The sequence below is a fragment of the Neofelis nebulosa genome, chromosome 16 (assembly GCF_028018385.1).
Source record: "Neofelis nebulosa isolate mNeoNeb1 chromosome 16, mNeoNeb1.pri, whole genome shotgun sequence".
Classification (NCBI taxonomy): Eukaryota; Metazoa; Chordata; class Mammalia; order Carnivora; family Felidae; genus Neofelis; species Neofelis nebulosa.
The window spans coordinates 21,585,162-21,612,232 of NC_080797.1; the positions used below are offsets into that span (position 1 = coordinate 21,585,162).

The 27,071-nt window shown below is 52.0% G+C and overlaps 1 long non-coding RNA gene across 3 annotated transcripts in view; it reads left to right on the top strand.

Moving 5' to 3' along the window:
• LOC131497348 (uncharacterized) overlaps positions 1 to 27,071 on the top strand; it is a 434,038-nt gene that overhangs the window by 143,903 nt on the left and 263,064 nt on the right. Inside the window, exon 3 of one of the 3 annotated variants that reach the window (XR_009254909.1) lies at positions 12,111 to 18,583. The exons of the other annotated variants lie outside the window; for them this stretch is intronic. This is a non-coding gene — a long non-coding RNA (uncharacterized LOC131497348). Of the gene's footprint in view, positions 1 to 12,110; positions 18,584 to 27,071 lie in introns of those variants that run through there. 3 annotated transcript variants of the gene reach the window in all.

Sequence of the window (27,071 nt, forward strand, 5' to 3'; positions counted from 1 at the left end):
CTTCTCCTCCCAGATCCCAAAAGGCGTGTTTCACCGCTCTCGCAAGGGTGGCCCGGCCTGGACAGGAGTCATGCCTGCCTCTGCCGGTCCACCTCCTGCTGTGAAGCAGGAGGAGGAAAGTTGATTGAACAGGAAGAGGTGGGAGTTTTAGGGAGTCACGCTCCCCAGGGTCCAGAAAAGAAGCCCAGCTCCGAGAGAAGGAGGTGCCATCATCTGATCTTTGTGGTCTCCTGTGTAAAACCCCAAAGTACTCGTGGGCAGAACATAGGTGGTGGGGATGCCATTTGCGAGCCTGGGCTGCAGAAGGAGCACTGGGCTGGTGACCGGGACATGTACTCCCTGGGTGGCCCTGAGCAAGTCCTCGATGCGCTCAGGCGGTTTCCCCATCTGTAAAGTGGGAATAATAACAACACCTGTCCTGCTTACTTGACAGGGTTTGTGTGAGGCCAGCTGAGATCACCGAGCACGTGACAGGCTTTGGGAGCGGTTAAGGGCCACCCAGATCGGGGCCGAGGCGCTGTGGTTCTTATGGTGATTAGCAGTCAAGCAGGGCCTGAGTTCTGGGCTCCCCTGGGAGGGTGGCTTTACGGGCACCCACCTGCGGCTTAAGAGCTTTTTGGGCCTCCCACAGCTGATAAATCACACCGGTAGGTGTTTTTAGTCTGGGCTGCTGCTGCAGAAAATGCTTCTCTGCCTTCTCTCCCTTCCTCAGTGGGCCAAGGAGGAGCAAATACAGATCCCAGGGCCTGATCTCTTAGGCTTTCCCCAGGAACCCACCACCTGCCCCTATACCGACTCTGGTTGTCCCAAGTCTCTTTCTCAGTCCACATAATCACTGGGGTTCAGATTGAGGTGTCTCTGGCCACGTGATTTGCCCTGGTATGTCACTGGCTTACCATGAGGGAAGAGACAGGCACACGGGAGTGTCCGATCGGGTATCTCATAGGGCGGTTCATCGAGGAGGTGCTCGACAGATAGTCGTTGAATATACAGATCATCTAATTCTTAGTTTAATTTGCTCCAGAATGTCCCACACTTTCATTGAAAGGAGGAATGTTGAGATTTAAGGGGGCCTGTCTGGTGAGGCAGTAAACATCTATCGAGTGCCTTTTCCTTGCCCAGCACTGTGCTAAGTGGATTGGGCACAACTCCTCGGCTCTTGTAAAGCCGTACTCTCCCTGGCCACCCAAATCGATCTCCTCTGCAGACCAGGATCTCCTCTGAGTCTTTCCAGGCGGGTGTTCTCTGCTGGGAACGCTGGCGTGGTGCAGAACCTCTCTCTCGAGGCTGCCCTGCCCGCCATCGGCAACTCCAGCTGCCAGGAAGTTCGTTCATTTAAGGAGACTCTGTCTGCCTCTGGGTCCCTCCAGGAGGGATTGACGTCTGGGACCTGGAGGACTCCAAGAAGGCCTTGCGGAGTTGCCGAGACCCAAAGAAAAGGCGGTCTGCAGCGTATCCACAAGCGTCCTGCAGAAGTCACGGCCACCCACAACCTCACATTGTGACCATGTTTGTAAATAGGGTCTCTGCAGATGTGATTAGTTAAGGACCCAGTGACAAGTCCTCAGAGGAGAGAGAGGGAACAGAGAGACGCAGAGAAGAAGGGGATCTCAAGATGGAAACAGAGACTGGAGTGAAGCATCCACAGGTCGCGGACGGCCGACAGCCAGCAGCAACTGGGAGACCAGCCTGGAATGGGTTCCGCCTCCCGGCCTCTGGAAGGAGCCAGCCTTGCCGACACCTTAATTTCGGGCTTCTGTCCTCCTCAACTAGGAGAAGAGAAGTGTCTGTCGTTTCATGCCACCAGATCGTGATCATTTGTTACGGCAGCCCCCGCACGGCACGTGAGGCAGACATAAACACGCTCTATGATGGGTTAGGGGAACAGGCTTGAGGTGAGGAGTCCAGGGGACCAGGCTACCTGTCAGGAGGGTCTGCAGGCTCGTGGGTCCGTAGCTGGAGGGGCCGTGATGCCAGGCTGAGGTGTGTGTGGAGCAGAGCCATTCTGCCGGGAGACGGTCTTCAGAGCCCAGAAAGGTACCGACCTTGGATTCTGACTCTGTCTGCCAAATTGTGACTTACGTGATGCCAGAGGTAGTTATAAGATGCTTACCATTAGAACATTTTATAAAAGGGGGCGCCTGAGTGGCTCGGTCAGTTAAGCGTACGACTCTTGGTTTCGGCTCAGGTCGTGATCTCGTGGTTCATGAGATCAACCCTGCGTCGGGCTCTGTGCTGATGGCACGGAGCTTGCTTGGGATTCTCTCTCTCTCCCTCTCTCTCTGCCCCTCCCCTGCTCTCTCTGTCTCTCACTCACTCAAAATAAATAAATAAACTTTTAAAAAGGTTTAAAAAAATAAAATTTTATAAAAGGCAAGGAAAATATTCAGGATCCATACTCGGTTATATCAATGCTCTCTTTTTAAGGAATAGCATCACGGTGTTTTTATGGTCATATAGTATTTCATAATAGGACTGTGGCATAGCTATTTTGGAACCCTTCTTTGATGTTTCCAGCGGTGTTTTCTTTTGTGCTGAAAAGCTCTGAAGAACATCCTGGTAAGAACTTGATTCATATCCATTCTACTTTCCAGGGTCTGCTGTAACAAATCACCAGGAGCTTGGTGGTTTAAAACACGAATGTATCGTCTTATGGTTCTGGTGGCCAGAAGTCTGAAATCTTATGAGTCTCATGGGGGTCAAAGCAGGTTGTGGACAGGGTCTCTTCCTTCTGGAGGCTCCAAGGAAGAGTCCTTCCTGGTCTCTTGCAGCTTCTGGCTGCAAGAGGCTGGCACATTCCTTGGCTTGTGGCCACATCACACCAATCTCTACCTCTATGGTCAACGTCCATTCTCCTCTCTGTAGTCAGATCTCCATCTGCCTCCCTCTGATAAGGACCTCTGTGAGGGCATTTAGGACCCATCTGGATAATCCAGGATCATTTCTCCATTTCAAGACCCTTGACGTAATCCCACCTGCCAAGTCCCTTTTGCCATAGAAGGTAACATTTATGGGTTCCAGGGATTAGAACGTGACTCTCATTCTTCTGGGGGAAGGGGATGTTGTTATAAAGCCTATCCCTATGTCCATGACTGCTTCCTCATAGTAAATTCCTGTAATTGGAAATACAGGGCACAAGGGTCATACTGATGCTGCGTGAAATGTTTGGAGAAGGCACTCTGTGTTGAGTAGATTGACTGGCGTGGTTTGCTGCTGTCCCTTTAAGAGCCCTTCTTAGCCCTCCTCGGAGTCCAATCCGATAGGGAGGCTGTGGACTGAAATCCCCATTACAGGAATCATTTAGAGTCAGCCTCTGGGAAGCTCGGGGCTAATGAGATAATTCCCATTAGGAGAGGAAGGAAGTGAAGGTGGCCTGACATCCTTTCTGTCTCTAATTTATATGATTCACTGAAACCTCCCCCTCTTCCCCCGTGGGGCCCCCCTCCTCCGGCTGCCCCTTTGAATTCTGGTTCCGCTGTCCACCCTCATTCTGCCAGCCAGGGCTCTGGTCTCCAGCAAGTCCCAGCATGCCGAGGAACCTTGGGAAGGTTGCCTTCCGCCCAGATGAGGCATTCAGGCTCTTTCCTCCGCAGCTCTGCCAGAGAATCTGTTCTTCAGCTCTTTCTTCCCTTTTCCCAGAGCCTCACCCAGTTCCCCTCTCCCCCCATCCCTGCCCTACCGGTGACCCACCAACTGGTGTCTGCAGGACCCAAGAAAGGGAGAAGAGCTTTCAACAGAGCACAGGCGGGCCCCAGGGTACCCAGAGGTACCAAAGCGGCCAAAATTTTGTTTGCCTCCCCCTCCTGTCCCCCTCCTCCCACCCCATCCTATTAGAGTTTTAGAAGGGAGGGAGAATGAGAGAGAGAGAGAGAGACAGACAGAGAGACAGAGAGAGAGAGAGAGAGAGAGAGTTCTCTTCCTGTTTTGTTCCACTGCCTACACTTTTGGTCAAAGTTGTCTCTGCAAACATGAAAATCCAGTTTGGGTCTTTAATAGGCAAAGTGTGAAGTAACCCAAGGTCCAGGGTGTTTGAGGTTCAGATCCAACCCTGGGAACCCATCTGGGGGCTGCAGAGCACAGAGAGGAAGACCCCATCTCATCACGGGCATCGTTGCTGCTGTCAGAGTTCATTTTGTGACACTCGCTTGCTTTTCTGGGACCTGCTGCTGGGGACAGTTCCAGCCTCCCCTCCCCCAAGCCTGGGAAGGGTCCCTGGCGCCCAGGGGGAGGTATGGCTCCTTCTTGCCCATCCCCCATTTATTCTTTTCCTCCCTCTCATCCTCCCTGAGGGAGGCCATATGGTGGAGTGTTCCGAGTCAGGGCCAAGGGCCAGAGCCGCGCTGGCCCCGGGGACAGTCCAGCGGTCCTGATGTGCCGTGTGGGTGGCCTGTCCTGTGAACTTGCTGCCTGACCTCCCCCGGCCTCTGAGAGCCCAGCTGCAGCCTTGGTTAACAGCCTGGCCCTGCAGTGACGGGAGGGTGTCGAGGCCTTGCTCCCCCACCCCCCACCACCCTGTCACCTTGGCATCCGTGCCACATGCCGTGCAGGTGGGGCTGGGGCTGGGCCGGGCAGACCATTCAGAGTCCCCAGAGGCCCCTTTCTGTTGGGTTGGCCTAAGCTGGCTCTTCGGGCTGTAGTGTCTCTAATGGGGCGGCAGGGTGGGGGGGTAGAACACACGGCCAAGGTTTGAGGAGGAGTCAGGGACTCCCAAGTTAGGAGGAGGAGAGAAGCAAGGGCAGGACCCAGGAGCTGGAGGTGGGCACAGGACGTCCGTCTGTCCATCCTTCCTTCTGTCCATGTGCTTCCAGGTTAAACAGCATCAAACCTAGAGTCCTGATTTACATCAACTGGGTTGGAATCCAGGTCGCAGCCCTGTCCTGTCCTGTCAGTGGCTGGGCCATCCTCTTCTTGGTGGGGGGGGGGGGGGGCGGGGGGACGGCTCCAGGAGGAGGGGCCCTTGTCACCTGCTCCCTGTACGGGGGCACACGTTGCCACACGCCTTAGGGGTGCCGGAGGGAGCATGGAAGGCATCGAGGTAACGGTTAATCTAAATGCTACAGACAGGTTTATTGATTAAACAAAAAGAGTACCAAGGATGGGTCTGGAGTTTTTATACACCTCTTAGGTCTGGTCTACACCAGGAAGATAATCGAGGCAGTGACTTACGGTCCCTCCTTCCCGAATTTTTTAGTAGAGATCGAGACAGATACAATTACAGGAACGGATTTACTTGTTGAGCCATTAGTCTTTCACTCCGTCCTCACAACACGGATCCTTCTCTTATTCCCATTTAACACCTGGGTTGGAGAGAACTGAGGTAACTTGCCCAAGACCCGGGACTCGAACCTCGCTTTGACTCCATTTCAACAAGCTGAGGTGTCCTCAGCGACATGTGCTGCCTGACGTCTTTTCCTGTTGGTAGGAGTGAGTGTCCATGCCTCACGTCCCTCCCGCACTTGTCGGATAACTAGCCTCTGTTTCTGGTGATTCACTTGTTCGGTCATTCATACATTCATTCACTCATTCGTGTGCCTCTTCAGGGTCAGACACTAAGGGTCCTCTGAGCACCGGGAAGGAAAACATGGTTGCTGACGGATGCCTCCAGCTGACCGGTGACCGACCTGTGAGGTGCTGAGGAACATTCAGGGCCCTCGAAGCCCGCCAGCATGGGTCCTTGAGTGCACGGGCTCTTTTCTCTCCCATGTGGTTGACAGTCCTTGGTGTTCTAGATCCAGACAAGCCACAGGTCCCACAGTGTCCTCACTGCAGGCTGGCTGTGGGCCCTCAAACATTTGGGTAGACAGTAGAGTCCGATAAGGGACTTTAGGGACCAAGCGAGGGGACCTATCCATTTATCCCTCCTAAGGAAAGAGGGTAGCACGCGCCCTCCTGTGGAACCCCATCCCTGGCATGATTCACAGAGGGCAGAGGAGCTCCTGCAAGATCTCCACATAGGTGTCCCTCTGTCCCCTTGGTCCTCATTGTTGCGGCAAAGCCGGACCCTCTCTGGCCCAGTCCCCTATTAGCTACTGTTAATGGGCCATCTGAAGAAAGAGAAGAGAAGGGCCTTGTTATTGGCCATTGGGTGGCCCCTGAGGGACGTGCTGCATGATAAGGAGAGGGCAGAGGGAGTGTGGGACTGGGGTCCCTATTATCTTTAAAGTCCATCTTCAGGAACAGTCTCCCGCGGATACACAAGGGATCCAAGTCGGCTGGTTCAGAAGGGTCTTTGATCCACCTAGAAGTTAATGCTTTTCCATGGAGAACCGCAAAGCAGCCCCACCCAGGGCAGCCGAGATAACAGGCTGGTGCAATCACAAACCACCAGTCTCTTGATAATGCCCAGTTTTATTGAGGTCTGGTTTTCACCCAATGGGAACACATCCGGCGAACATCAAAGGGAGCAGGCGTCACCTTGTGCAAAGAATCCCAAGCCCTCAGGTGTGTGTGCTGGGAAGAGTGCGTGTGGGGCTGTGTGTGCACAAGGCTGCCCGTTGGCAATTACCTTTGTATAGATCAGAGGCCACCAGCCCCAAGGGGCCTTGGCCAGCCGTGAGCACCGTCCCCTTATTCCAGCTGGTCCAGCTCCTCGGATGTCCCTGCAGGTGGGGATTTCACATCTTACATGTGTAAGGGACACTCTGTGTCATTTTGTACTTGAGTCTGCCTCGGAGGCAGTTGGTGTAAGGATTTTGAGGGTGCTCTGAGGAGACAGAGCCCGAAGGCATGTTATTTGGGATCTTGGGCTCGCTCTTTTGGAATCTTTTGGAGGTCTCTGCACTACAGGGAGCAAACCTCAGGGGTATATGTCTCACCCATAAGGGTGGAAGAAGAGGAAGCGCACGGTCTCATCTCTGCAGGGGGAGGGTTGGTGCATGAGTTGGTCGAGTGTGGCCCTGGGGGAGGGGCATTTCCCCGCCACCCCCAGGCGGTGGTGCCCCTGGACGTCGTGCACTGGCCTCCGGAGACAGGAGCAGAGAAACACAAACAGAACATCTGGAAGCTTTTTAAAGTTTATTTTTTAACACATTTGCAAGAGTCAGGACATTTGCACACGAGGTTTACAGGCTGGAGGGAACCAGGAGTTTCGTCAAGCGGGAGACACATTTTGACTCTGGAGAAGGCCAGTAGTGTAGGGAAAGGAATGGGGAAGCCCTGGGAATGGCCGGTGTCAGCAGCAAAGTCCTATATGCTTTGGGCTAATTGGTAGCACAGGAACTTGTTAAGAGGCCCTCGGAGCAGAAAAGGGACCCGAGTCCTTCGCCTCTTCGGCACCACTGGTAGAGAGCGGCTGGATTTCTTCTAGTGTGTTCCGATCAGCTGCATTACGTGGTCAGGACAGAAATCAGGTCCTCTGGGAAAGAATGGGAACGTGCTGGTAGACTCCATCCCGTTGAACCGTAGCTTCTGAGAGCCTCACTAGGTGGGGAGGGGGGCTTTTTCTGTGACCTCTTCATCTTTCCATCTAGGCTAGCCACTGGGGGGCTGACATAGGCAGGGGACAGAAAGGCCCACTCATCCTGGTGCCTCTGTGAAGGGATGCCTAAGAAGGTCAGAGCCCTGTGAGCTGCTTTCTCGCCCTGCACTCCTCCTTTGCCCCACCCCTCCCTCCCTCCCTCTCTCTCTCTCTCTCTCTCTCTCTCTCTCTCTCTGTCTCCTCTGCTCTTCACCTCCTCCTCTTCCTCTTCTTCCTCCTTTTTTCTCCATCCCCCACTTCCCCTAGTGACATCCTGGACTTAATGGTTTGGGCCAAGGGAAACAAGGAAGAGCTTGGCTCAGCATTTCAGCAGGGTAGGCAGGGAGTGAAATAATGGAGGAAAAAGACAGTCCCAGCAGGACAGACAATTTACACATGACTTCATCTTTCTTTTCGAGGAGCCAGAGCATCAACCTGTTCAGCCCTCCCTTTCTTCATTGCTGGTTTCTCATTTAATTCTTTCCTTCCTTTCTGCTCCAACCCAGTGTGGAGCCCCGGCCAAGCTGATTTTCAGGGCTCCGTTAAATAGATGGGAAATCTCTCCTTGCTCCGGGGGCATCCTTGTGGGAGGATTGTGGTTTCAGTGCCTGGGGAGTTTACCCAATTTGGAAGGAGAATTAATGCTCCCCGTTTCTAAATAGGCCCCACTGCCACCCCACTGTCTTTATTAAGACAGTTCTTTTTGTTGAATGAGCTCATGTTTCTAGCTCGTGGGAGCTGGTTCATTGTGTGCTGTTTATTAGGGGAGGAAACTGAGGCTTTGTGTGGTTATTCATGGGAGACACTGAAAGGTGTCCACCCAGTTCTGATGGGAAATGAGGTGACACAGGGAATAGGAATTTCTATTCCACCCCATCTAGTCACCCCCATCTGGCGACTAGGATGCCGGTTCCCAGGTCCACAGCAAGCCATGGTTATTGTAGCTTCTTGTGTGCTTCCCATAGTCAGGATTCAGGTGTGTCCCCTTCCCCAGCTCGGAGAGGTGTCTCCTCCGGGCCCACTGGCCTTCTGCAACATGCAGTGCTTCTCGGCATTAGCCGCACACTGGAATCACCCAGAGAGCTTTAACTACCACCTGATCCTGCCCTAGTAGATTCTGATTTCTCCAGGTTGGGGCCAAGGTCCAGCCACTGGAATACTGAAAAGCATCCCAGGTGATTCTAATGTGCAGCCAAGGTCAAGAATGAACCACCCCTGAGAGGCAGCCTTTCTCAACTGGGAGTGATTTTGATGACCACCCCCCCCTCCCTTTCTTACCATGCCCAAGACAGTGTTGATGGCCACACGGAGAAGGTGCTGTTGGCATCTAGTGGGTAGAGGCCAAGGGTGCTGCTAACCATCTTACAAGCTACAGAACAGCCCCCTGTGGTTTTGATTCAGTAAGTCTGGGGCAGGGCCTGAGAATTTGCATTTCTAACAAGTTACCCGGGTGCTTGCTGAAGCTGCCGGTCCAAGGTTACACTTGGAGAGTCACTACTCTCGACTGACTCTGAATCCTGTTTTTCTAGATCTGTGACAATATCGCCTCCATTGTGGTTACTAGAAAACTCTAAATTGGCAATGACTTACTAAGACAGAAGAGCATTCTCGCCCACATAACAGAAATCTAGAGAAAGGCTACAGCTGTTTTTCAGTTGACGGAACTGAGGCTTTCAGAGATTAAGCCACCAGCCCAAGTGACAGTCACAAACGGTATAATTTGAGAGCCTGCTTAAATCCTGGACTGCTTCTTGCCTCAGTTGCTCTCAGAGACCTGACCTTTCCCTTCTGAGCCTGCAGGGTGTCTGGTAGACGATTCTGAGCCAAATTCGGGACCCCATCCCTTCTGACCAGCTGCATTCCATTGTCACCTGTATCCCTAACGCAATACCCTCTTCTATAGATTTACCGGGAGACAGAGGCATGGTAGGCCCAATTGACAACATTAGTTTCCTGTGGCTGCTGTAAAATCACCACAAGCGCAGTGGCTTGAAACAACACAAATGTATTCTCGTACATGCTGGAGGCCCACTTCACCGGGCTAACCTCAAAGTACCCACAGGCCTGGTTTGTTCTGGAAGGGCTAGGGAAGAATCCATTTCCTAGCCTTTTCTAGCTTCTGAAGGCCTCTGTGTTCTGAATCCTTCCTGAATCACTCCAGGCTCCTGCTTTCATTTTCATATCTCATTCCCCCTGCCTCCCTCTTGTAAGGACACCTGTGGTGACATGTGGGGCCTACCCGGGTCTTCCAGAATCACCTCTGTATGTCAGATCTCTTCTGCCACAGAGGGGAACGTTCACAGGTTGCCCAGATTGGGACATGGGTGTCTTTGGGGGCGGATATTCCACCAACCACAGGGGCTATCTTGCTTTTGCCCCCATCCTCCCATTCTTCCTTCCTTGGCCCCCGTTTTTCCTCCATCAGCTGTTCCCTACATAGACTCTCCATACATTTAACTTCTGTCCCGGGAGTTTTCAAAAAGGCCAGAGACTGGTTCTGAAGGGCAACACGGTGTGTCAGAGGTTTGTCTGATCAGCTCCCAGTGGCCTTGGCAACGGGCATGAAAACATTCACGTGGAGAAAGGATTGGGGGAAGGGAATCCTGCCCTGGACGTGGCAGTGCGACTTCACCTGGGCGTGATGCACGCTGAAGAAGCATAAACAGGAGATACAGTTGTCGCGTAGCAAGCTTTGCAAAACCGTCTGGTTTGTGGGTAATCTCTCAAATCTCTAGCTGCCTGCTAATCCCTGAGCCCCCTGTTTGTTGCCTTTCTCTAGGCTTACGGAGGCGTGTCTTTGGCCAAATAGAAATGCTACTACCCGGAGCAGAGTTATGTGGGGAGGGAGGACGGGGGTGTGCTTCTCTGTGGGGCTGGTTCTTTCCTAACCTTACTTTCCTTCCCTGCAGTGATCCCCTCATCGCCCCCCCCCCATCCCAACCGCCACCCCCCACCCCGCCCGCCTTGGCTGGGTCCGCCTGCTGGGATGAGTCTGGGGTGTTGTATGTTTTACTCTTTATTTTATTTTTGCAAATGCCTCCCAACATTCCCCTCTGTGTTTAATGTCCCTCTGCCAAGTGCATGAGGTTGCCCGGCAACAAGAAGGAAGTCCCAGTGTGATTCACCCGCTGTTGCCAATTAATTTGCTAGCTGCGTGCGTCTCCCTGGGGAAAAGGCTCCTCCTGGCCCTCCGTGAGCCTGTGCAGAGGGCCGCTGCCCGGGAGGGGGAAGGAGACCAGAGAAAAGTTAGCACAACTTTGGGGCCGTTTGGGGGTGTTTTCGGGTCCAAATGAAAGAGTGTCTGGAGAGCCCAGGCCACACCTGGGTGAGACTTACGGTTTCCTCTTGGCCGCCAATCAGAGAGCCTCCTGGAGTGCCAGAACGCCTCTGCGTAGGCACATTGGCTGGCTTTCTGCGGGTAGGTGGCTCTCACACGCACACTCGCCCTTTGCGGTTCTCCTGCAGAGCAATGTCCTCTGAGTTCTCTGCTCAGTGCCTCCCAGCCCGCGGGGACCTCCTCCCATCTCTGACAGTTAGCACCTTGTCTCTGGGGATCACGGCAGCTGCACACATCCCTGCCTGGGGTGTAGCCAAAGCCCGCAAGAAGGAGAGCACCCCTTCGTAAGGGTGCACAGGGCTAAGCTGTGACGTCCGTAGGTCCGCAGAGGGGCGGAAGGGGGCCTGTTGGCCCCTGGAATCCCCAGCGTGCGTCTCTCGAGCTTGATCCGTGTCCCCTCTCTCCCGAGGCCTGCGAGGGCCGGTTTGCCTGTGTGCTTCAGCTGGCCCGGTCTGGGACTTGGGTTCCCCGTACGGATTTGCATGGATTTGCAGTTGTCCAAGTTGTTCCGTGTGAGTTGACGGTGATTGCTGCTGTCATGAGGCCTGGAATATCTGTGCCCATGAGTAGGCCCCTGGCTTGCCTTGCTGGGCCTCGCCAGTTTTAAAATGGGGAAGTCCCCCGGGGGCATTTGGTGGCACTAGCTATATTTCTCTGAAAAGGGGGCCACAGGGGGTGGCGGGAAGTGACGGAAGCATGCAGAGCCCAAACCCGTCTTCGTTCATCTGCAGTCAGCATTAGGAAAGAGAATGTGTTAAGCTGTGTCTTTCCTTTTCCTCTAAGGAGCCCCATCTGCCCTGGATCATTTCCTCATTAGTTGTCAAGGGATTTGTGAGAATAGACAGAAGTCTCAGCTAAGGTGAACATTAGGATAGGGACCAGGCCCTTGTCATCCTGTACTGAGAACACCGGCACCCTCTGTGCCTCAGTTTTCCCACCTATAAAGTGGGTGGCCTAACACCTCCATGCTTCTGGCACCGCGTCTCACAGACATCATAGTGAAATGCTGAAAAAGAGAATTTTCTACTTGCTCTGGGCTGGCTGTATTCGGTGTGTTTTGTTTTGTTTTTTTAAGTCAGCTGTGGGTATCGCGGTGAGGTCTGTGTGGAGGGTTCCCTGTGATAATTCCGCGTAGGAGTTCCTTGAGTGGTATAAATACGCCTTTCTTTTTTTTCTGTCCTAGCTCAAATAGCGTGGTTAGCACTGGAGGTTCTGTTCACCGGCTAGAACATTGTGGACTAAAGACAGGAAAGTCAAGCTCACTGCTGAAAGAGCAGAAGCCAGACTCTAACTCTGATGCTGTGTTTCGGTCCACAGGCCTGGAAAGGAGGGGCGGCTAAGGGCTGCTCTTCCTTGCCCACACGTCCCGCCAGGAAGCCGGGCGGGGCTGGCGTGTGCCGCCAGGATCCCCGGGAAGGACCCGGCTAAGATGGGACCATCTCCTAAGAGGCAAGAGCTCTGGATCTGATTAAGACTTCCTCTTCTGGAGAATGAAGAACGTTCTAGATTGGAGAGAACATTGGAGGAGAAAGTAAAGACTCGTGCACTGAGGAGTAGTCTGTGTGTGGACCTGCGTGAGCCGGACGTGACCTGCATATAGTTGACGAGACACCATCGTCACAGACCTCGTCCTTCCTTCTTGTGGGAGACATTCCCTGTACCGTCGCCTGGTCTTAAGACTCCGCCCCCCCCGCTCCACACCCCAATCCCCGGGAACCACAGGGCTTTCTACCGCACCCTTTGTCTTGCCCCCCGGCTCCCCCGTCTGCTGTGCCTTTGGACGCAGTCATTCTTGTTTGCTCCATTATCTTCCAGCCGGATACAGAGTGAATAGTTAACTACACTTAGGTCAAATGGGATTTTAATTTTCGTTCCTGTTCCTTCTAAAGCGGCCGGTGTTTGCGTTGCTCTGTGAGCAACGTTGGAATAGTACGTCCTCTCCCTTATTTGGGATCTGGCCCCCTCGGGTTCCAGAGCGAGGCAGGTGAGTGCCGAAGTTCTTCAGGGCTCTCCAGTGTCAGGGACACCGGAGGGGCTCCTGCAGGGGAGCTGGCTCAGGACGGCTGGCGTCCTCCGTGTCCAGCTTCTTTCGTTCGGATCATACGCAGGTGTATGTCTGGAAGAGTGAAAAAGACGATTTGTTCATCCCAGCTACCTTCTACCTTTTTTAAACTGTATTTTTGACATATAACTGACATACCGTTATACTTGTTTCCCACCTGTCTTCTGTTGAGGCAGATGCACTGCCCGCTATGAAGACCCCCTCCCCCCCCCCCACCTCGCAGGTGGCAGTTGGGACCCATGCCAGAACAGGGTGCTTCCTTACAGACAATCTGGCTGCCAGAGCTGGTGTGTTTATTGAGGATCCTCGTCCCCCAGAATGCCGATGACACTCCTGATGGCAGGTTGGGCCCCGTGAAACACGAGTCAAATATTCTGTCACCACCGTACGCATGGCTGAAAGCACTTCTAGATTCGATCTTGTCTGCGTTGCCGAGCCAACGATGTCTGCACGGCCTGCTTCCCCCAAAAATGGATGGCTCATTTTTGTAGAAAGAATTAAAGCTGTACATATCCACCTTCTCTATGTTGTAGGTGATGGGTTTCTGTGACCGTTTAGTGACTTTGGTGTCTTCTAAGGGGAACAACGGGGACCTTCTTGGCATCTCAGATTCACCACAAAATGAGTGAGGGGACCCTCTTGAGGAAATTTCGTGCTGTTGAAATGTGAGGCTCGTCTGTGGGCTGTGCCTTCCTTCCTTGACATGCACACAGACTCCTCATCCTGGTTAGATTCCTTCGGGTTTCAAGGAACAGAGATCCACTTACATCACTTCCGTGAATGAGGGTTTATTCCAAGTTGCATTGGAATGGAAGTAAGGTAGACAGGAAACAGTCTACCCAGCAGCTGCCCGGCAAGACCTTTCTAGAAGCCCAAAGTCATTCAAGATATCCATTCGCTACAGAGTTTCCAGGAAGAGCAGGAACTCGGACACCATGGTCATTTTGACCTTCTGTTCAGCAGCAGGAATCACTGCTCCTGCTTCTCGCATTCGGAGCTGTTCCAGTTTGCCCAGGGCTGAGCAGTTTTCCGGGACACACGACTTTCAGCAATTAACCTGGGACGGCCCTGGGCAAACCAGAATAACCGTCACGCTAGTGGGTGACTTGATGACACTGCCTTTGCTGCTGCTTTACCTGCTGTAGCCAGCCGATGCTCTCTAGTCTGGCCAGCTGCCATTCGGAACCCTTGTGTCTGACCACGTCATTGACCACCGGCTAGGCTACAGATGGATGCCATTGGATCAAGCACCAATCTTGACCAAATCTGGTGTTTCCAGGGTGGTAGGGTTCCATGATACTGAATAAAAACCTGGGTGTCATGAACCAGTCGAGACCACATGCTTCAGAAGAAGTTCTGTGGGTAGTGGATATGGCAGCCATTCAAAGTATCAGGGATTCCTCTCCAATACAGTCCTACTTAAAAAGATGAACCTAACCTTTCATATTAAGAACAAAGCAATTCAGTAGGAAACAAAAACAGCTACCGGGAACAGGAGAAAACAGACTACGACGTGTGCATGCACATGCGTGTGAGATACACGCACTTACCACATAGAATAAGCCAAGAAGAAAATTATGCATCTTTGCAAGATGGAGGCTAAGAGCTAATAATCATTGGGATGGATGGGGCACCTGGGTGGCTCAGTCGGTTGAGCATCCGACTTCAGCTCCGGTCACAATCTCGCTCGTGGGTTCAAGCCTCGCGTCAGGCTCTGTGCTGATGGCTCAGAGCCTGGAGCCTGCTTCAGATTCTGTGTCTCCCTCTCCCTCTCCCTCTGCTCCTCCTTTACTCACACTCTGTCTCTCTCTTTCTCAAAATAAATAAATGTTAAAAAAAATTTTAATGATTGGGATGGCATTGTCTGGAGAGCAACGGAGTTGGCTGGAAGACTTCCTGAAATTCCTTTGAACTCTAGGATTCTTTGAAATCTCAAGGGTATGTAAGTTGGACCCAAGTGTGTACTTTCTCTCCAAAGTCTCCTAGATAACCTTTGAGTTCAACTCCAATCATGTTGAATGGGACCTCCCAGCTCACTCTTACCTTTCCAGACACTGACTTTATCTGGGATAAAGGAGCGGAACTTGGTGGTGGTCGTGGGCGGTAGAGGACGGGAAGGTTGTGTCTGCCCAGTTTTCGGTGTTCATGACAAGTAAGAACAATCTGAAGGCAAATTACAGGTTCTTTTCAGGTTAGGCAGATCCAGGCTTTCGGGATTGCATGCCATTCTGAAGTTGTTGCTTCTTGTCAAGGGATCAGGCCTCCATCTTTGCTGTTGAAAGATGGGCATGAGTGTCTGCAGTACTAGAACACGAGCCTTCGGCTAATCCCGCTCCTCTTGCATGCTGTGGCCACAGGGAGGTCTTTGCCTACTGAGGTAGAATGAGCACACAAAAGTCTAGGAACCAGTCTCTCGTTACTCCTGTGTAAAAATTGAGATTCCCCCGTGCACCTGAGTCTTTGCCCTTGTTCAGACTCTCTCCGCCTTCACCGCCCTTGAAGGAACACTAGCCCAGCTCCTTGGTGCTGTTTTTCTTTTTACAAAGACGAACTCATTTCAGACATTTCCTTCATTTATGTCCCACGTACAGTCTTTGGTTCCAGAAGTCTCGCTGTTGTGCCAAAGGCAACAATCTCCTCTTTCTCTCTCTCCTTATCTTCTCATTCACATAGAAACACAGAACCCCAGAGCTCAAAGTGGTCTGTAGCATCACCTTTATCTAGATTTACTTCTGACTGATGCAGGAATCCCCTTTCCGACATCAGACGAGGGACCGTCCAGGCCTGCGGGAGGCAGCGATTTTGGCAGAGTGGGAGAGAATGGTGAGAGAGGGGTGGGTGGTATTCAGCCTGGTGGGGAAGCGGTAGGATTTTGAAGAGCAATTCATAGACTGTCAAGAGACCCTGAATGTCAAGTTCTTAATGAGATTTCGAGGCAGATGCTTCTTGCCCTCTCCCTGACACACATCAGCCTCTTGCTTCTGGATCTCGTGTGTCTTCTGCTGATAAAAAGCACAGAGTGGGGAGACCAGGAAACCTGAGTTTTCATCTCAGAGAGCCCCTCACCTTCAATCCTTCCCTGTAAAATGGAGGGGTCGGGCCATGTGATCCCCGAAGCCTCTTCTGTCTCTGACATCCACAGGCCATCCTATCTAATAGAGTCCATGACTTGAAGATTTGCTGGGGGGTTTTGGCTCAATATGAGAAGAGTAAATCAGATGTTGCCCAAGGTACAGTGTAAAGGCATTTCATCCACATCCTGAACCAATTCATCTTGCTGCAACTCATTACGAACAGAACCTCAAATTAGCACCCCAGCCCCAAGATTTTGTTCAGGCTTCCCTGTGAGATTTTCCCCATGGCACTGAATCTTGACCCACAGGGACTTTTGATCATCTACAAAGGGAAACTCTGGTGGTGATGGAGAGATAGGAGCTTCTAATAGTGAAGTAAGGCGCTCTGCTCAGGGGGATACGCTTTAAAGGGCATCACACTGACCTTGGGAATGGCCCTTGACCTTGGACAAGACCCTTCATGCCAGGCTGGTGGAAAGCAGGGCTGGTTCCCCCCACCTCTGCTTCAGAGTGAGACCTTCTTTGCCCAGGCTACATCTGTACCCTCGTCCTTCAGCGTTAGATCGTTTCTGTGGGTCTCAGTTTTCTCCTCCACCAAATGGGAGAGGGAAGTTGGTGATCGTCTCGGGTCTCTCCCATGTGTCAAGTTCGAAGCCTCCTCTGACCCAGCTGATGCCTGCCTTTTCTCTGCCAAGTAGCTCCTCTCCCTTGATCCTCGGCTGCACAAGCCAAAAACCAGGGCTGTCCTGGGAAGTCCATTACCAAAGAATACTTCAAAGCTGTTTGCACTAGTTGTCAGTTGCACTAAACTTGAGTTTGTTGAGGCAGAAGATAAATAGACATACAGACTGATGGCAGGCACGGGGAAGGGGGAACTGCTATTTGCCCGGGTGACAAGGAGCAGGGGGGAAACCTGCCTGCAGTTTTGACCAATAAATAAAAACTGGGCGCTCTGTGTGGCTACAACTGGAGGGGATTTATTAGTTTGCTTAGTGAAAAGCAAATATTAAGTCTTAAGTTGACCCGTCATGGGACCTGCCTTTTGGCTTTTGTATGCCGTCCGGCACCGATCACCATGTACTTTGGGTTATCGAGTTCTGTCAAACGGTGGGGTTTTTTTTTGTTTTTGTTTTGTTTTTTTTTTATTGTTTTCCATCTCCTCCTTTTCTCCGTCCTTTGCCTACCTTCCTCTCTGTTACTGTAACCTCAGGTCTGGGTTTTAAAGGCATGGGGATAGCAGGGTGTGGAAGACGCATCGTCCTGGTCATGAAGCTGTCTATATTCAGGGCTCCCACTGGCCTAGGGACTGCCCAGTTCCCGGAACGGAGACTCGGGGGGGAAGGGGTTGTGAGCCCACCAGGTGGTCCTTGTGGGGCCCCTCCGTCCTCGGCCCTGAGCATAATTATGGGCAATAGGAAAAGCTATGCATTCATATGTGACTGTTCATGCTGAACAGTGATTTCAGCCAGATGCACTGAAAGACGAACCACTGAAGGTAACACTGTGAGTGCTAATTGGGGTCTGACCAGGGTTTCTCACGATCCGTGGAGCGAAACGTCCAGACCAGAGGCGCTGGACAGACACCTGATCTCTCCAGTTTCCAAGTATGAGCTGCAATGAAGCTCAACAACCTGAAAGATTCTTTACCCTTTGCCTCAAGCGTCCTCAGTGCGAGCCAGTCTATTCTAAATCACTGCAGCCTGTGGCTTCTCGGGCCTCATGGGTGCTGCTCGCTGACACCTATCACGGTGGGTACAGTCCACCAGGGTACAGGGCTGCATGTCAGACCCTCAGGGCCCTGGCCACTCTGGCAACTGTCCACAGAGGATGCACCTTAAGGGCCAGTTCAGGATATAATCGTTCACTGCCACTACTCCTGTAGCCAAGAGTTGGGAACGTTCTGGAATGGCTTAATTAAGAAAGTTCCTTTCACATTCCAGTGGTGATTTTTGATTGAACTCGGCACGATTTTTAATCCTCTGGCAATTCTTCCTGGATGAGTCTATTTTTAAAAAGGTCGATGTTGGGTACCCAGGCTGCTGAAGTTCTACTGATCCTTCAAGGCTCAACTCAAAGGCTCCCTTCTCTGGGAAGCCTCCCTGAATTCCTTCTTCCCTGTCAACCAGGCACATGTCCTTTTAAAGCAGCTGGCATTGGACGGGTACTCAAGAGATGCTGATCTCTCCTTCCTGGACCCCGGCACTTTTCATATGTCTTTTACTGCACTTACACTGAACTTATTTTAACTATTCCTTCTTCCTTTTAACTATCTCCTTCTCTCCCCCGTCCCGACCCTTATAAGAGCAGGACCTGGGTCACTCTTATACATTGAAATTTATCCCTGAGATGCCCCCTCATGTTAATGATCACGTGGCAGGCACTGTGGTTGACATTTAATCCTCAGGAAACAGAACCACATGGATCAATCACTCGGACCCATTCTTACATGTGAGGGTTCAGATCAAAATTGAGGTCATTAAGGGGCCTCAAGTTCAGAGCTCTTCAGTTGCTGCATGATGGCTTGAACATGGCAGATGTACAAGAAGGATGTCGAGTTGAGTTTTCCTACTAATGACCTGTCACTGTGTCGCCCACCAAACTGCCAGTTTCTTGTTTGCCCACTATTCATCAATAAAGTGTTTTCTTTTTCTGAACAGTGGAGGACATGTGCTTGTTGCGTGATGGGTTGTTTTCCCTGTAGAAACTTTTCTTGAAATAGAATGTGTCTGTTTTTTGCTGATTATTTGAGAGGTAGGTTCATTTTTAAAGTAGGAAAGAGAAATTGAAACTCAAAGTTCTGGGGCACCTGGGTGGCTCAGTGAGTTAAGCATCCGACTTCGGCTCAGGTCATGATCTCACAGTTGATGAGTTCGAGCCCTGTGTCGGGCTCTATGCTGAGAGCTCAGAGCCTGGAGCCTGCTTCAGATGCTGTGTCTCCCTTGCTCTCTGCCCCTCCCCCTCTCATGCTCTGTCTGTCTCCCAAAATGAGTAAACATTTAAAAAAATAATATAAAAAGGAAAAAAAAAAGAAACTCAAAGTTTAGGTCAAAATTTCTGAAGAATTTCACAGCGTCTAATAGGAGAAACACACACACTAAAGGAAACACACACACACACACACACACACACACACACACACACACACACAAACACGAGATGCTCCCTGCCTTCAGGATCTTACAGTCTTAATTGCATTTGCCAGATGAACTCTTCATTAGGGTTCCTGAATGGATGGATAATGCTGCCTGTCCTTCACCCTAATGCAAACATTTCCACCAAGTCATGGGCAGAAAAGTTGGCTAATGGTGATTAGATCCCCTGCTACAGGGGATGGGCCTGGGTTCAAGGGCTTATCACCTGGGGACAGAAGGCAAAGATGGAAGAATTGTCACTCAAAACCAAGCAGGCCCCAGGGAGAGAGGCTGTGTTCCCATTTGCTCTCTGACCACCCCCTTTCAAGGGCAAGAGCATAGGACAGAAAAGAGAGGGGCAGAGATCTATGTGGGAGGTTCACTTTCTTTGGGAAGAGGGGAAGAACTCAAAGCCCACCCCCTCTTCTCACTTCGTACAAACAAGTAAAATTAGAGTTTGGGGCACAGTGGATGCCATCTGTGGGCTGCGGTCACCAGCACCAATGTTAGATATTTGAGAGATGATAGGACGTTCAACGGAGAAAAATCAGGCAGTTCAGGAAATAACATGTTCAGTGTTCTACCGTGCTTTACAGTTTTAAAGCTGCTCGTTTGAATCTCACGGCCACAGCGGGAGAAGGTTTTGAGACTTCGTTGTTACAGGTGAAGAGACCACGCTGAAGGGGTCGGTGACTTGCCACAGAGCGTACCCCATGAGGACCCTGCCCTCCATGCCATGTTCCGGTTTCTCTACGGCCACCTCAAGGAGGGACTGAAAACGAAGCCATATCAGCCCCAGGTGGCTGCTGTAACAAAACACCCCAGATCTTTGTTGTGTCCGTGAGTTTTTCCATTCACACCTCCATGGTATGTGAGGCAGCAGTGGTGGGGGCAGAAGGCTCCTTTTCCTGCAGAAATTTAGGGACTCTGACTCCTATTTTAGGACACAGCAACCTTAAAGAGAGGCTGAATGGCACAGCCTCCGGCTTCAGACCGTCTGCACCAAAGCGTCCCAACCACCCTAGTCGTGAGACCTCTCGGAAGTGTAGGAAGACCTCTAGTCGGTTGCCTCCGTGGGCCTCAATTTCCCGATCTTTAAACTGCTTCATGGGGTGGCAGCAATGTGTAAGTGAGTTATTGCAGGCAGAGCACTGAGAACGGTGCCAGGGACTCAGCACTCAGATGACCCGGGGGATCTGCTCGCCAGTTCAGTCAGCGTAGGCTCTACGTACACGGAGCCAGTGGCCCGCCTGCCATGACTCTTGGCCCAGATGATCTCTGTGCCTGGATGGGAGGAGAAACGTCAAGTGTGGACTCTGCCACGGAGTCTGTGTTTTCCTGATGTGCCATGGCATCGCTGCTTCTCTCTGGCTGTGAGCAGGCTCTTTGGCCTGTTTGGTTTGATACTGGGGATAGAGCTGAGCTGCTGGCCGGGGGTGTTGATGTGGGTGATGTCTGGACCCTGACTCTAGGAACACTGATTCTCCTTCCCGGGCACACTCACCACCACATTCCCGTCATCCCACCCTACTACCAGTCGCGCTTTCTTCCCCAGAGGCCAAGTTCTCTCCAGCATCTGTCCGTGGCCTCTGCCGACTAAGGGGCCCCTACCAAATGCCCGAATGGACGTGCACGTTGGGTACCCAAGCCCCTTTCTGTTGCCTCTTGCACCGGGGCAGAGAAGAGGTGATTTCACGAGCCAGACCGCCTTCTCCCTGTCTCCACACCTAGACTTCAAATCATACCCCTCTTCCGTCTCAGACCCCTGGCTGGGCGTGGCTGCTTGTAGCTGGGAGACCTCAGTCGTCCAGGATTCTGGCCACAGCTCGGTCTGTTCCGTCTTTGACGACTCTCCTGGCACCACTGGAGAATGGAAAAGCTGGTCTGTTTACAGGACACGGGGCCAGAGCAGCATTAAAAACTAAGGGGCAAATAAAATGTGGTAAACAAATTTCCTTTCCAGTAAGGATCACTCCTTTCCCCCATCCCTCCAACACGAACCATTTTCCTCCTGTGTTTGGATAAACTTTCATCCTGTGCAATTACCATTCCCAGGGAGGGGCCGCCTATTTCCGTTGGCTATTTATTTTGATTTTGACCATTCCTCTGCTTTTTGAGCATCACACACCTAATAGTGAAGAAAATACGCTCCCTATCAGGACAGAGGGAGCAGCTCTACCCTATCCTTCCTTCGTCCTCCCGAGTTTCCCCCTTCCTTCCCGCTGCACCCTCACCTTCGGATTTCATTCACTTCAGGGTATAGACACGGGGGACGGTCCGCGCTGGCCAGACGCTGCTCTCCTCCAGGAGAGCTGGTAGCATTAGTTAAGTGAGAGTCAGGAAGGAGGGAAGGAGGTGAAGCAGAGGAGAGAAATGGTTTCCAGGAAAGCTAGAACAGATACAAAGGGGTTGTGTGTGGGCTGACCACCTCTCTACACAAAGCTCTTTGAATCCCCCTCGTGAGTTTTTATGTGAGCGGAAAGCCATTGAGCTCAGGTTTCCTGACCCCGGCAGGTAGCTTATCGTAAAACAGTTCATCCAGAGGGGGAAAAAATACCTGGTTCCAATACCTTGTTTCAGCACTTAAATTTCGTCGTTGTTGTTGCTGTTCTGAATGAAAGGAGAGAGGAAAACCTTTTTTTTTTTTTTCTGGCTCTGAAATACATGAAACTGCGGGGGCGGGGTGGGGACACCAAAAACCAAATCCCCCCGAACCAGTTTGAACGATGATTATTCTTGTTTATAGATGCACTGCATTAGTAAGGGCCCCAATTTGTGTATTCTAGACCTACCCTCTGCCCTCTGCTGTCCTGGGTTGGTGTGAAGGAGGAACACCCCACGCTGTCAGCGATATGTGTGGGTGGTCCCCACTTTCTATTAAAGTTCGCTTCGCTTTCTAAATCCCTTGCCTTTGCCCGGTTGGACGAATCGATATTCTTGGAGGTGCTGAATTCAGAGAGGCCATGGAGAACAGAGTGGCGTGGCTCACGGACAGGTCATGGCATCAGTTTGACTCCAGATTCCGTAAGATTGAACTCAGTGGAGGCTCCAGGAAGTGGCCTGGGGTGGAGGGCAGGGTCTGCTGCACCCCCACAACTTCCCGATGGGCTCCCACCGGCCTCCTCTGTTCTTCCTGACTGCCCACCCCCACACCGGACAACATCATAGAGCTGTCCCAGGGTCCCCTGACCTAGGCTTGGTACCGGGGTTGGGAGTTGGTGGCATGATAAAGGGGAAAGCTGGACACCCCCCTTTGAAGTATGCGGGCCTTCTTCACAGCCCCGTCTCCTGAGGCCCGAGGATTCTTATTCCAGAAGGTCTGAGGGCCTCACTAGTGAAACCTGGTTGACACTGGAATGATTTCCTGGTGTGCGTGCTGAAGAGTGAAATACACAGAACCACGTGCTTTACCCAGATCCCCAAATGTGCCACTGTTGTCGTGCTGCGTAGGTAGGAGCTTTGGGTAGACTCTTCCGGAATGCAGGAGGAATGTCTGCAGACCCCCAGTCTGGTGCCCAGTCCTCCTTGAGAGCAACAGGAGACCCTAAATAAAAAGTAGCACGCAACAATCTAATGTAAGACAGAGACTACAGTGGTCCTTGTTCTCAGATGTTGGTTTCGGGAACACTGAGGTGCAGGTGGGTCAGTGGAGCCCCCAAGCTCACTCAGCAAACTAATGGTGAGCAGTGATGGGAGCAGGCCTCTGAATCCCTGCCTGGAATAAGATCCCCTGGGTACCTCCGAGGGTAAATGCAGGGACAGGAGACCAGAGGAGGCATCCGAGATGCCCGAGAGGGAGGAGGGGTCCAGCCCAGGCAAAGTGCTGCAGAGGCAAAATCCATTTGTGGTGGCTTCGCGCCTGCCGTCAGGCTTGGGCGCTCCGGGGTCAAGAATGCTTTGAATAAGAGGAGCTGGGGGGAGACCAGCCCTCCATGGGGGACGCCGGGCTCTCCAGGGAGGAGAAGACTTCATCCGGGCTGTGGCCCCATTCTCAGTTCCGCTCTATTTAGAACACTTTTTTTTGTGGAAAGCAGATTGCTGAGGAGGGAAGCAGCAGGCCAGCGGAAGAGGATTCTGCAGTGCTTCCAGAGTAGGGGGTTGGGGGAAGGCCGAGAGAAAGGCCAGGACTTGGAGCCGGCGGACTGGCCCCATAGGATTCTCCCCTTCCTCCGTCTCTCTGCCCATCACCCTCCTCCAGCCCAGCAGCCCATCTCCAGGCAGGGCTTATGGAGGCAGAGTAGAAGCGTCTGAAATTATTTCTACTTCGACAGGTGAGACAGGCAAGCAATGCTTTGAATTCCATGCATCCCTGGAACAGAAAGCCCCATTGCAGTAAACATGCCCTCTGTGGTGTGCACTGTTGAGTGGGACTTAGCACGCCTGCATAGCTGCAGGATGGCATTATGACGTGATCCTCTTCTGGAAACGTGGGCAGCCTGAGTTAAAGGCGATCCCGGCACATCATGGACGTGCTCGCCGGCGAAGGTGGCATGTGAGGCGATTGACATTTTGACTTCAGGACTCAGTTGATCCTCCCCCGGACCCCCACCCTGCAAAGGGACAGCTGGGTCAAATACAGATTAGGTCCTTGCAGACTCCGTAGGCCGAGTTGGGGGTGGCCAAGGGATCTCTGAAAACAATGTCTTGAAAAACCATTCCCCGATCCCCTACCTTCTCCTTCGTCTTTGCCTTGCAAGAGAAGCCTGGTGTCTGAGGAGTGACTCTCACTGGCCCCATACGCGGCTCACTTTGGAGCCCAGTGAGACTGGTGGCTCTACCCACTGGACTTCAGTTGGCATCTGGGTGTCCCTTCTCCGGAGACTTCTTCCTTGAAATGGATCCTAGCTTCCCAGCGAAGGTGACTTTGAGACCACTGGTGACTGTTTCCGGAACTTTGGAAGTAGCCTAGCTGTGTGCTTGCTAGTTCGCTGCTAGGACCTCCAAACTGACAAGATCCCGGTTGTGTCCATCTCGGTGCTGACAGGTGGCTTTCTGCTAAGGTCCTGGTAGCACACAGCTATCAACAGCCAGCAAAGGTTCACATGCCTGAGATGCTACATTCCTTTCCAGATGGCCGGCTGTCTGGCCCTCTGAGCCTCCACCACAAGCTCATATGTGACTTTCAAACTCGGCCGTGCTCCTGAGTTTAACCAGTGGTTCTTGACCAGCGGTGGTGTTGCCCTCTGTCCCCAACCCAGGGGCCATTTACGCTGCCTGGAGACATTTTTGGTTGTCATCGCTAGAACGGAGGGTGCTGTTGGCATTTAGTGGGCAGAGGCCTGAGGAGGCTGCCAAAAATCTTACAATGAACTGGACAACACCCCACACTGCACAGCGTTACCCAGCCCCGAATGTCAATAGTGTTGGACTTGAGAAACTGCACTTTAAATCTCGGCTGCAGGCTTGAACCATGTGCCAACTCTGGGCCCCCGCCCCCCCACCCCCCTCCCCATCACTTTATTTACCAAAGGGGGAAAATATCTGTTATTTTTTCCGAGTGCATTTCCACCTGTATCTTATCAAGAACGACCAAGTTCAGCACACCCTTGATTAGTCACTTCCATTAACAGCGTTTACTTTGGGGTTTGTGTTTATTTTTGAGATGTAGTCTCCTTCTCCCCGCCTTCTTCCTTACGCACCAGTGGTGTGCAGCCAGCTTTCTGGCACCGTCTTGTCCACACATTCGTCGGCCATCCATAAACCCCTCCGGCCAACTTCTGAGGACATCTCTCCCCCTCCCTTCCTCCAAGGGGGTCGTGGGGGCGGGGAAGTCTGCAACTATCTGAGGTTCTCTTAAAGCGGCAGTTGTCTTCCCCCACCCCCCGATTTCTCAGATGCGCTTGAAAATCCTCTTCATTAGTGACTCCGTTGGCCAGCTGACCTGTGACAAAGCTGAGACTTTATTCCTACCCATCCACATTCCGTGAAACCAAAGACTCTTGGTGGTTTTCTGCATTGAGTCAGAGGCAAGGAGGTTTTTGCTTTGCCGGGTCCCTCCTGTTTCCCTGCACCCCTCCTCTCCTCACTGCAGGCTAGTCTCTGGACTATATTTAAGTGTTTCTGAGTCATAGAGAACACTGGTGCCTGTTCCTCGCCACTCACCCACCCATCCGCTCTCCGAACGGCACCTAGCACTCCATCCTCAGTTGGAGGGATTTCAAGGCTTATGGCTGAGTAACCAGGAGCTCAGAGAGAACTCCATTCCGGCTTTGGACGTCTTGCTCTTTGCCTGAGCACGGCCCCCTGCCTCTGCTTCCCTGACCTCCAGCAGCCAGAAGCTCCCCAGAGGTGACTTATAGACCTCTTTTTTGTTTTAGGAAAGTTTTTTTTTTAATGTTTATTTATTTCGAGAGACAGAGAGCGAGATAAGGAGAAGCAGAGAGAGAGAGGGATACAGAGAATCCCAGGCAGGCTCTGTGAGTCAGCGCAGAGCCCGACTCGGGCTTGATCTCACTAACTGAACTATGAGATCCTGACCTGAGCCAAAAACAAGAGTCAGATGCTTGACTGAGCCACCCAGGCGCCCCGACTTTTAGAAACTCTTAGCCCATGGGGTCCCTCTCCACTCTGGTGGGTCTCCTTAGTGTTGCACAGAAGTCCTGGCTGGATATTTGCAAAGAAACACCGGCCCAAGTTTGCTTTGAGGCAGGCACCCGGCAGGGAAGGCCCAGAGTACCCTTCCTCCTTCCCCCACACTCCTTCCTGGGACATTTATTTGAATACCACCGGGGAGTGGGTCACTTTGGGGTATTTATTTGTTTAAGCATGGGTGGTTCCTACAGAGGAGGGTGTCAGGTTTCAAGGTTGGAGGACCAAGGCAAACAGAGAGTGGGTGGTCTGGAAAAAGAAGTGGGCAAGGGGCAGGGGGCGAGAGAACCCATTCACCCTTTTATGTTTGTACGTGGAAATGCTGAATGAAGCGTGACCTGACTTGTGACCCAGTTATCTCTGTCTATAAGAGCAACTTCGAAGGGGGGGGGGGGGGGGGCGTGTGTCCAGACTCTCGGAGCAGGCTTTTCAGAGACTGTTGAAGAGTATTTGGAAATCATGGGGTATTTAGGGGCAATACCTCTTAACTAATCTATCCTGAGGGTTCTGATGGTTCCCAGATCACCTTGGGAAGGAGCGGAAGTGTGCAGGCTGGACTGCAGACCCGACTCCGCGATTCTGGAAGATTCCTAAAAAGCTGGGTGCAGGAGTGGAACAGCATGCCAGTGTTGACCAGGATGGATGTTCCTGCCTTGTGTCCCAGGGCTCGCCTCTTTTCTGGTTTAAAGTAACCAGAAAAATCTCTCTGATTAGTTTTTTTGTGGTTCACGTCAGGCTAGACTGACAGAGCTTGGAGTTTGACATTTGGCAGGTCACTGTCAAAAACAAAGACAGGGTGAAGGAAGACCAGAAGTGGAGGTGACATGGCAGCTGTCCGGTCCACGATATCCTGAAACCCGGCAGCCATGAGTAGCGGCAATGTCGCGTGTTGTCCCTAAGACCATTCCAATGTCCTGGAGTACAGGATTGGCAGGGGCAGTGGCAGGCTCACCATTAGTCTCCACAGATGGAATCCTAGTGCCCTGGAGGGTCTGCCAGGAGGGTACACACCAAGGCAGGTGGGGGGACATGGCAGTATCCAGTGAATGACATTGTTAAATACGAGAGATGCAGGAAGATAGTAGCATGTGGCATTGGCTCATGTCCTACCAAGGGAAAGAGGAGGTGGGGCTGACAGAGGAATGTGGAATGAGGTCAAACACCAGCAGTCATCTCCACTGTTCCCTCTGGACAGAAAAAAAAAAAAGACTATCGCTAGATGAATAGCTGTACCAATTGGAAACCTTGTTAAAAATTGATGATGTGAATACCGAAGTGTTTAGGGATGAAGGGTCTGGATGTCTGCAATTTACTTTGACATGCATTTAAAAAATGAGATGGGTTGATGGATAGATCCATGCATAGATCCGTGACGAAACGATCATAGCAAAGTCTCGACGATCATAGAATCTAGGTGGCGGGT